Source organism: Pholcus phalangioides, unplaced genomic scaffold (genome assembly GCF_987345545.1).
Source record: "Pholcus phalangioides strain wild (caught in Gottingen) unplaced genomic scaffold, Ppha-v1.0 ptg000015l_1, whole genome shotgun sequence".
In the NCBI taxonomy this organism is placed as follows: domain Eukaryota; kingdom Metazoa; phylum Arthropoda; class Arachnida; order Araneae; family Pholcidae; genus Pholcus; species Pholcus phalangioides.
In genome coordinates this window covers 32,149,317-32,159,748 of record NW_028301608.1, presented here as the reverse complement: position 1 = coordinate 32,159,748, position 10,432 = coordinate 32,149,317, and positions in this window count along the sequence as shown.

Here is a 10,432-nt window from a genome sequence, read left to right as displayed (position 1 = left end):
GGTTTTTAATGGAGATAATGATATTCGATATACGGGTGTTGCATGGGGTAATAAAACGCTCAACGATATTCAAGTGGAAGACGTGGAGGTCCTAAATCTTCTAAGAAATGTATGTGCAAGCAAAGCACCAGGACCAGATGATATCTATCCCAGGGTTCTCAGGGAAGGTGCTAATGAATTGTTGGGGCCAGTCGCACAGATATACAGGAGTAGTGTTGCTGAGGGTATCGTCCCGAGAGATTGGAAACTGGCTAACGTTGTTCCGATATTTAAGAAGGGTAGTAGAGAAGTGGTGTCTAATTATCGTCCAGTGAGTTTGACGAGCTCCCTCTCGAAAATTTTGGAAATTATCATCAAAAGGCAGTTTGTGAAGTGGATAGACGAGAATAATGTATTGTCGGATAATCAGCATGGGTTCAGGAAGGGGAAGTCATGTGTAACTAACCTCCTTTGCTTCTATGATTACGTGACTAAGGCTTTGGGTAAGAGCAAAAATGTCGACGTTGTTTACCTTGATTTCCAGAAGGCATTCGATCGGGTCCAACATGGCAAACTCTTGAAGCGTTTACACGAGATTGGAGTAGGGGGCAACTTGCTGAATTGGATAGAATCGTGGTTAAGAGATAGGTCGCAACGAGTTATGGTGAACGGGGAATTCTCTGGTTGGACAGACGTCACAAGTGGAGTTCCTCAGGGAAGTGTCCTTGGCCCCATACTTTTTTCACTTTTTATCGATAAACTCGATCAGGGTATCGATGGAATTACTAGCAAATTCGCAGATGATGTGAAGCTAATGGGGGTAATCGGGAATGAAAGCGATAGGGAGTTGCTCCAGACCAACTTAAACAAGATTGCAGCATGGGCAAATGAATGGAGCATGACGTTTAGCGTAGATAAGTGCATGGTCGCTCATTTTGGTTCGAACAACCAACGGTTCTCTTACGAGTTGAATGGTGTCACTATCCCGGATGCAACTAGAGTCACCGATTTGGGAATTCTCATTGACGAGCGACTTAAGTTTTCTGAACATTGTTCAGCGGTTGTCAAAAAATCGAATAGAATGCTTGGTCTCATTTTCAAAAAGGTCTCTTCGCGTTCTCCTAAAGTCATTCTTCCTCTTTTTCGAGGCTTAGTTCGTCCTGGACTGGAGTATGCTGTAAGGTTTTGGAGACCATACCTACAGAGGGACATAGACTTGGTTGAAGGGGTGCAGAGAAGAGCTACGCGTGTCCTTATTGGCACACAGGGCTTGAGTTATGAAGAAAGACTTCATTTTTTGAATATGTTTACATTGGATGAACGCAGGTGTCGAGGAGATATGATCGAAGTGTTCAAAATTTTCAATGGGATGGATAGGATGGACCATGAACTTTTAGTACACCGCCAATCGACTGCTTTTACAAGGGGACACCAGTATCGATTGGTGAGGGACAATGCAAGGTTATGGTGTCGCAGGGAATTTTTCTCCAATAGGGTTGTTAATAAATGGAATAGCTTACCCCCGGAGGTAGTAAATTGTAACACAATTGACACGTTTAAAAAGAAATACGATAAACATGTTGGGGTAAATCGAGAAGCTATCCATTCTTAGAATAAGACAACCATAAGTAATCTTTATGGGCATCGTATAATATTTTATCATGTGTATATATTGTTTGTAATTTGTGTTAATTGCATTTTTAATTGGGTTGCTGTATTTTTGAAACATATGACAACCATATTTTTATGGGCATCTTTTTATCAGCCACCTCGTTGGGCATTTTGCCTGTTGTGGCGTTGTATTTGTATTTGTATTTGTATTTGTATATATATCAACGTACACCTATATATATATATCAACGTACACCTATATATATATATCAACGTACACCTATATATATATATCAACGTACACCTATATATATATATATCAACGTACACCTATATATATATATATATATGACGTATATGACGTACATATACAGGGTAATTCAGAAAAGATGGGAAAACTTTGAGAGGTGGTAGTACACACAAAAACATACAATTTTCATCAAAGAATGCATGGTCTAAAATGAAATGCAAACGTGCTACAGGGCGCAACATAGTAAATCCGAGGATACGAGGAGAAAGCACAAGAATAACTACGTTAATAAAACAATTTTAATGAATAATTTACAATAATTGTGTGCTCAAAAGATCCATCGGTTTGGAAAAGTGACGTCCAGATAGTGCCGTACCTCTCGCCCAAAATGGGCTGGAGCTCCATCGTGCTGGAACCACATACGCCGCCGGAGGGCAGTTGGAACATCCTCCAGGAAGTCTGGCAGCACATCTTGCAGAAACGTCCAGTATTTGCCGTCATCAAGGCGTTCTGGCAGAAGATACGTTCCTATTAGGTGGTCGCCGATGATTCTTGCCCAAACATTGATGGAGAAGCGTTGCTGATGCGCATGTGGATTTACAGACGCCCAGACATGTTTATTGTGGGTATGTAATGCACCAACTCGTGCGAAAGTGCATTCATCGGATAAAAGAACAACAACAGAGGCGTGCTCCACTCTGTTGTAGGAGCCTGCGGCGAAGTCTACGCGACGAGCATAATATTCTTCATTCAATGCTCGGACTCGTTGAAAATGGTACGGGTGCAACCTCTTACCTTCCAGCACCCGCCATGTCGTGGATTGTGGCACAACAAGGCTACGGCCCACAGCTCATGTGCTTATAGTTGGGTGATCTGCCACCATCTCTAATCTTCCACACCTGCTGTTCAGGCAGTCTTTGTACGAACTGCATCAGAGGAAACAAGGAAAGGATCCCGTTTCGCACAGCTGCCGATGCAAGTGCGCAAACCTTTTCGGATTGGGCAACCACCTGTCGGAAAAACGCTCACCATACATTCGTGCTGCCTCTATGGTACTTTCGTTTGCAGCTCCGTAAATGAAATGCGTGTCTGCTTTTTCAGTATTACTAAAGTGCACCATTATCCCGTACGTTAACAACTGTTAGAACGGTTGCACGCTGGAATAACTTCACAGGGCTGGCGTCCGAACCTTTTATTCACAGATTTGCATACGGTTTCTTCTTCCCCAGGTTGCATTTGCATGCATGGTGTTCTTTTTCTCCCGATAAATTTCAACAGGAATGCCGTTTTAACGTTTGCGGAGCGACCGTTTCATGCTATACCATGCATTCTTTGATGATAATCATTTGTATTGGTGTGCACTATCACCTCTTAAAGTTTTTCCCATCTTTTCTGAATAACCCTGTATATGCATAGAAATATAATTTGCCATCGAGAGGAAAGAAAATCTGACAAGGGACGAGACAGCGCTGTAACGACTAATTCTTAATTTGAAGCATTATTCACTCAAGAGCCCCTCGTCCTCAGACTCCTCAGCATATAAAAGAACTGGTCTTCTGATTCTTGAGGATCTTCGGGGACTTAACGCGATAGTGCTTGGTTTGACTGTTATGGTCAATGGGTCTCTTCGTACCAGATTTGGATTTGCTTCCATAAATTTCACCAAGTTTGTGATCTTCATTATTAGAGTTTGCCTTTCTGGTATCTGTCTGCTCTAATTGTCAATATTTCTAATTCCTGCAGCATGTTCTTTCTTTTTCCAAAAGACTCTCAATGGATCAATAAGACATATTGTACATTAAGAAATATATCTTACTTCGTGATATAAATTAGGGGAGAAAAAGAAGTCACGTTTTGGAAAAAAATATGGAATGATTGAACATTTTGCGACCAATTATGTAAAAGAAAAGCAGAGTTGTCCCATTTTACCAATAATTTTTTTTTTTAATCTACTATTGTTGATCAGGTTCATTTGTTTTTATGGTAACTAACTCTTGTAGGTCTCAGGCGTCGTTCAAGTTTACGTCATCATCGATGGGGGGAGGGGGTTTCCGATTTGCCGACTTTTGATGACAAGGGGGAGGGGGGGGGGTTGGATAATGCTTACGTCATCAACCACCCTTTATGAAAATATGAGTATATTCAGAGGGGCAGAGCTGATGACGAAATTTTGCTGACAAGGAGGGGGGGGAGGGAGTCAGCGTTTTGCTGACTTTTGCGAACAAGGGGGGGGGGTCAAAAATGGCTAAAAATTTGCTTACGTAATACTTGAACGGCCCCTCAGCAATTACAATCAAGCCACAGATTTTAGCTTTTGGGTTTTTTGGATAGTTTATGGAATAGCTGTAAAAATCAGTTTACAAGAGGTTTTTTTTTTAAATTTACAATTACTTACAAGGTTAGTTCGACCGAAGGAGTGCATGTGTACATACATACATATCACCATACAGGGTGAATCCGACCTATTCTTCCAAACGAAAGGGAGGATGATAGACGAGCCCAAGTGGAACATGAAACACCCTACCGACCCTGACGGACAGGACCTGTCCGATCTGGAACCGTTTTCGAGTCATGGTGGATAATGAGTGATGGAAGAGAAATGCGTCAAGTCTGAAAAAAAAAAAACCCGAATTTGTGAAGTTTCTGAAAGACCTACAAACAAACTATGCACATATTTGGAAAAAGCAGAAACAATCCTATAATTGTGATACCAATTTCACCGAAATATCTGAATTTAATGACGAGCGCTGAAAGATTTGAATTGAATTTTTACCAACATTGTTCATCGTCAATTCCGCAAAAACATCCTTCTAACTACAATCAGTTAAATCTACCAAAAAATTGTCCATTACACCAGATTTTGAAAGATCATTTGATCATTCTTGTCGCACCACGGTCATTTTCTGCACACGAGGGATAATTAGACCGTGACTACAATTTATTGCCGATTCCGAACGGCAGGCTTGTTTTTTTTATACTCGGTAGCTTTCGAAAGAGCCTATAATAAACCATATAGGTGATATAGCAGGCTTTTGCGACAATTCGATTTTTCGCTTCACCAATCTCTCAGTCTTTTTTAGGCTCGCCATTAAATGCAGATATACTATATATATATATAATATGTCACTTTATATACAGTATATAGAATTTTTTCTGCAATATCAAAATGACGCCAAAATCTGTAACCGCCAATTACAAATGTTCATTGAATCTAAATTTCCCCTGAACCAAAACACCAATTTGATTTTATTGTAAACTCTTTCGTTTTTGGTAAATTTGATCGTTTGTAGCTACAAGGGTGTTTGCGGAATTGACAATTGAAATTTTGGTGCCAAACTGATTTTGAACTTCGCCAATCTCTCAGTGCTTGTATCCAGATATTTCAATGAAACTAGTTTCAACTCTTACAGAACTTTTTCGGTTCTCTCCAAATATGTGGTTAGTTTGCGTGTAGGCATTTTAGAAACTTCGGTTTTTTTTTTTTTAGACTTGACGGATCTTGAATTAACTTCCAGGATCCATTATCCACGATAACTCTAAAACCAAAACGTTCAAGATAGGACAGGGTTGACAGGATATTTCATGTTCCACTTGAGCACGTATATCACCCCCTTTTGTTTGACAGACCCTGCCACGTTAAACCTTCATACAGTGGCGGATTAAAGTTGGTCGAAGCCCGGGTGCAAAAGAAAATATTGGGCCCCTTAAATTAGAAAGAAAGTGCGAAGTTTGGGTTTTTCGGGGCGTTTTAGAAGCCGAGGGATCCGGGCTTTCATCCGGTGCGCCCACCGTTAAATCCGCCCCTGCCTGTATAACGAAATAACATTCTACGGACTTCAAAAGTATTCCTTAGGCGCCATTCAAGTATTACGTCAACAGATTTCTAGCCATTTTTGACCCCATCCCCTCCCCTCGTCAGCAAAACACTGACGCCCCCCCCCCCCCCCGACAGAAAAATTTCGTCAGCAACTTATAACATTTCGTATCTTCAAAAAAGGATGGTTGATGACGTAAGAAACCCCCCCCCCCCGTCATCAAAAGTCAGCAAATCCAAACCCCCCTTTGCTGACGTAATACTTGAATGACCCCTTACGGCAAGTGTCCGTTATGGGAGGTTTGTTTCACTGCATCACAACAGTAAAAGAAGACAGCACTGAAAAAGCATTTAAATCGGCACAATATTAACATTTATTAATTGAAACCCTGCGAACGTTCTACAGTGTTTAGCCGCAACATTTATATGAATTACAGCTTTGCTATTGGATTAGCTATAATTTGTAAACATACCTCTAATTTCAGGAAAATGTAATTTTTTTATGTATCATTTGAAGATGACTCGAACTCTGCTCACTTCAATATGACTGTTAATATCTAACTCGATCTCATTTCAACACTAAGAGAAAAAACAAATCAACGCTAAAGGAAAAACTAATCACTATGGCGACTCGGATTTAAATTATTTGACTTTGAAACGGCTAGCACATGATATCGAGAGTAATGAGGTTTTTCGAATAGACGTCATAATCATCATCAGCATCACTCTGAGGGACAAACACTATAGACAATCCCCATAGAGATCATTGTTAAAATTGCCGATTTTAGCGTAGAAATGCGGAAATTTAGTGGGATTTTCCTCCGCATCAATAATTTAAAAAATTGAATTGAATTTTTGGTTTTCGAAATATTGAGCTCGCTTGGAGATACGAAGCCCAGAAAATCATAAATAAAATGATGAGCCAGACCCACTTTTGAGGTGGATAATCCATGCAATAACATTGATTTCAACTTTTTATTTATATCTTCTCAAGCACGAAAATGAGAATTAATGTCTCCGTATTGTCTTATGATATTCAATTGCATCTCAATCCATAAAATTTAGGATGTTTTAAAATTAATTATGGGCCATATAAATTACATTTAAGAAATTCCGCAGCTTTAATCGAGCAGTTTTGAAGCAAAAACAGGCAGATCAATAACTTGAAGTTAAAAAAAAAAATTCTAAATATCTAGCTCCCATTAAAAAGAAAAAAAACGATTCATTTCTATGTTCTTTAATTTAGATTTGTTTCTTTCATGAGTCACACAGGAAGTCCCCATATTGGTTATCTTGTATGTCCGTCACGAAAAAGGGAATATCACGTGATCCAAAAAGCCTCATAAGCTTTTTGGGCTGCGTGATATTTTTCCTTCCTTCAGTGACTAGCGGCTAAAAATCCGACATTCCCTAGTGAACTCGACCAATCACAGAGGAGCGGGAATGAGTTACTCTCGAACCGTAAATTTAGCGGCGTAAACACTGTAAGAGAAGTGTAAACAACAGATTGAAACCTTCCGAGCCGGAGAAAAGTTTAAATAGTTCCAGAAGGAAGTGGTTGGGCCGTAACTATAGATCGTTCAAGTATTACTTAAGCAAAATTTTATGGGTTTTTACCCCTCCCCAACCCCACTTGTCAGCAAAATCAAGTAAACTGCACCAAAACCTTCTAGATTAGTACCGTTATTAACCAAGGGGGCTTCGGCTGCCCTCCCCATTCTCGAGAGAGATGCGGGTGGGGGATATAATAATATATTGTGTAATGGGTGACCCCAAGTGACAAAAATTGAATTTAAAAATTTAAATTCAAATAATTTTAATGAAATATCGTATAAAAAATATCTGTACTGTTTTCATTAACTTCTGTAAATTTAAAATGTTTTTTGAAAGCTTGTGATGAGAGGAAATATTTTACCCTGTACCCCCCCCCCCTTTAAAGGTAGGTCCTGTGTAAGCCCCCCCCCCCCCCGGGCCCTCTTTACTTCTCTTGTTGATCTGAAGCAACCTAGTACAATAGATCGGGATTTCAGGACATTGCACTGCTGAGGTGAGCACCTCTACCAATCAACAAAACAACCATCAATTTCCATTGTGCTTTATAATATTTTACTAACATCTTTGCCAACAAAACTAAAAATATATCTTTTTGATTCCTTAATAGTGCATGTACATTTTGAATGCCCAGAAGAGCATTGATCAAGTTGGTTTCAAAACCCCTTTCATCTAAACCAGTGTTTCTTAACCTTTTTCAGCTCATGCCCCCCCCCCCCATTGGATCACACTTTTTTCTCGTGGCCCCCTGTCCTATCCAGGGTCCCCCTCTACCCTCATCCAAGAGTGAGATACTCCCTATTTTTGATTATGAATGAAATTTTAATAAATCAGATCAATCTCTGGAATCCTGGCTAGGCATGGATTCAAATGGTGGATTATCATCTCTCCCAGGCGTCAAATTATATTGTAAAAAACGGTCTGTGTGAAATACAGGACGATTTAACAAACATGCACGATAAATCGACCCTACCAACACATCAACCGTTGTTCTGGCGGCCCTCTACACTTAGCTTTAAGTAACATCTTACATATGAAAATCATAGTAGCAGATCCCATATAGTGCAGTCCCCCTCCCTCCATTATAGACATGAAGATCCGGGTCATGCCCACATAGACCCAAGGGTTAAGACGCCCCCTTCTATGGACGAATCGGATGGATTCTGAAAGTAGTAATATTTTTCAACTATGTTTCACTTTTAAAGCTTTTCTCTTCACAGCTCTCTATGACTTCCTTCACCACCTGTCATGTATTACCTTTCTTTTGATTTTCTCCCTTGCCCCCCCCCCCCCAGAATATCCCAGGACTGCAAGGGTGCCATAGGGTCCCAGGTTGAGAACCACTGATCTAAACAATAATCTTCAATGCATGGTTTGTTGAGCTGTTTACTAATATGTGTAGCATATCTAAGTGCCCTGTGAGTTTCATTTCATTAAAATGTCAAATGTGGTCAAAATCTGGTCTAAGTACTGATGCATCATTTTCCAAATCACATATCAATGCTTTGATTTAAAGGATGAAAAATGATTCTATTAAAAATCTATATCAGTGCGATGAATGCTCAATTAACAGGAAATTTTTGATAATTATGTCTTTAGTAGTATGAGGTACTGTATTAGATTTGGTTGGAAATGAGGACAGGACTACAACTGGGGGGAAGACAGGCGGGTCTGGTGCCCTGGGTGCCCCCTAGAAGGGGCGCCAAATTCACTCTTTAACTGCTTCCTCTACATGCAAGGGGCGCCAAAATTCCAGCTTGCCCTGGGTGACAAAGGATCTAGTTGCAGCTCTGAATGAGGATACAGTACTGTATGAAGAAATTCGCTCCAGAATCACTTTTGTTTGTTGAAACACAATTTCCCATAAGTTTCTATGGAATATTGTTTGATTTATTCCAGGTATGGCTCAAAATTTAAAATACCAAGTTTGTTTTTTAAAATACCAAGGAATGTTATAAAGACGATAAAAACTGACCAACCGATAAAAACGCTAAAATGAATAGCTTTGAGAGCTATAAATGAGAATTTATAGGAGTATAAGATACAGATCTTTTTATTTTAAACTATGCACACAAACACCAGCTTTATTCTGCTTAAGCCAGTGTTAACACAGTCGAGTGTGTAGGTGTCCCCCATCCATTTGTGTTTTGGTACATCTGGAGAAAAGATTACAAAAAAGGGGATGCGAGTAAATCAATGCTCGAGTGACATTCTGACAATGATTAGCTCAAATTCAGCTGATGATGCAGCTGATTTATGTCATTGCTTGCATTTGTATCAAAGAAAATGTTCATTAATCGCATCCGTTAGCCAAGGCAGAAAAACTATGAAATAAAAAATTGTAAGACAAAGTACTGTAGTTATATATCCTCGATAAACTGATATATTCAATTTTCTTCAAACCCGATTTGAATAAAGCCATGCCAATATGTGCTCATCCAAATGCTTAGATAATCTTCATTCCAATCCCTCCCTTCCTTGCTATTAAAAGCAAATATAAAACCCTATTTTTCCTTATTGGTGCTTACGTAATATTTGAACGGTTGTGAGAATAATAGAAATGTACAAATATATAATTATACACAGTGAGAGGGAAAAAAATTTTGAACACGAAATTTTTTATTAAGCCATATGTTATTGAATGACGTTTAACATAAATAAACAAAGTTGCACACACTATGTCATAGTCCCAAAGGCAATTAGAAATAAACATGATTTTATATATTTTGAAATTAAATTTTTTTTTTTAATTGCTGCTTGTATTTCCATAGATTGAAAATGCTATTTTTCATAGTATTCTGTAATACTGTGCAGATGTACGTGGTGTTTTGAATTTTTATAAATTATAGAATAAGCAATTTCCTGATATAGTAGAGAGGATCAGACCATCAAAATCAATATGAGATCAGACATTCTATAACATTGAAGATAAACATATATATACAGTAGATAAACAGATATAAACTGTAGAATAAACAATTATTCTAACAGCCGAGCGGATAAAGCCATCAATAAGACATTGCAGACACGATTCCACAATATTAAAAATAAACATGATCATGAATTAAATTTTTAATATCATAGACTGTGTTGCTCTGCCCAAAGAGACTTTTTTTACCCTTTCAGGGGCAATCCTGAGATATCTTGTCAAACCTGATCTGCTTTATTTCTGTCACCCCGAAATATTTTGTCTTCTATTAAAATGCAGTGAAACTGTTTTTACAATA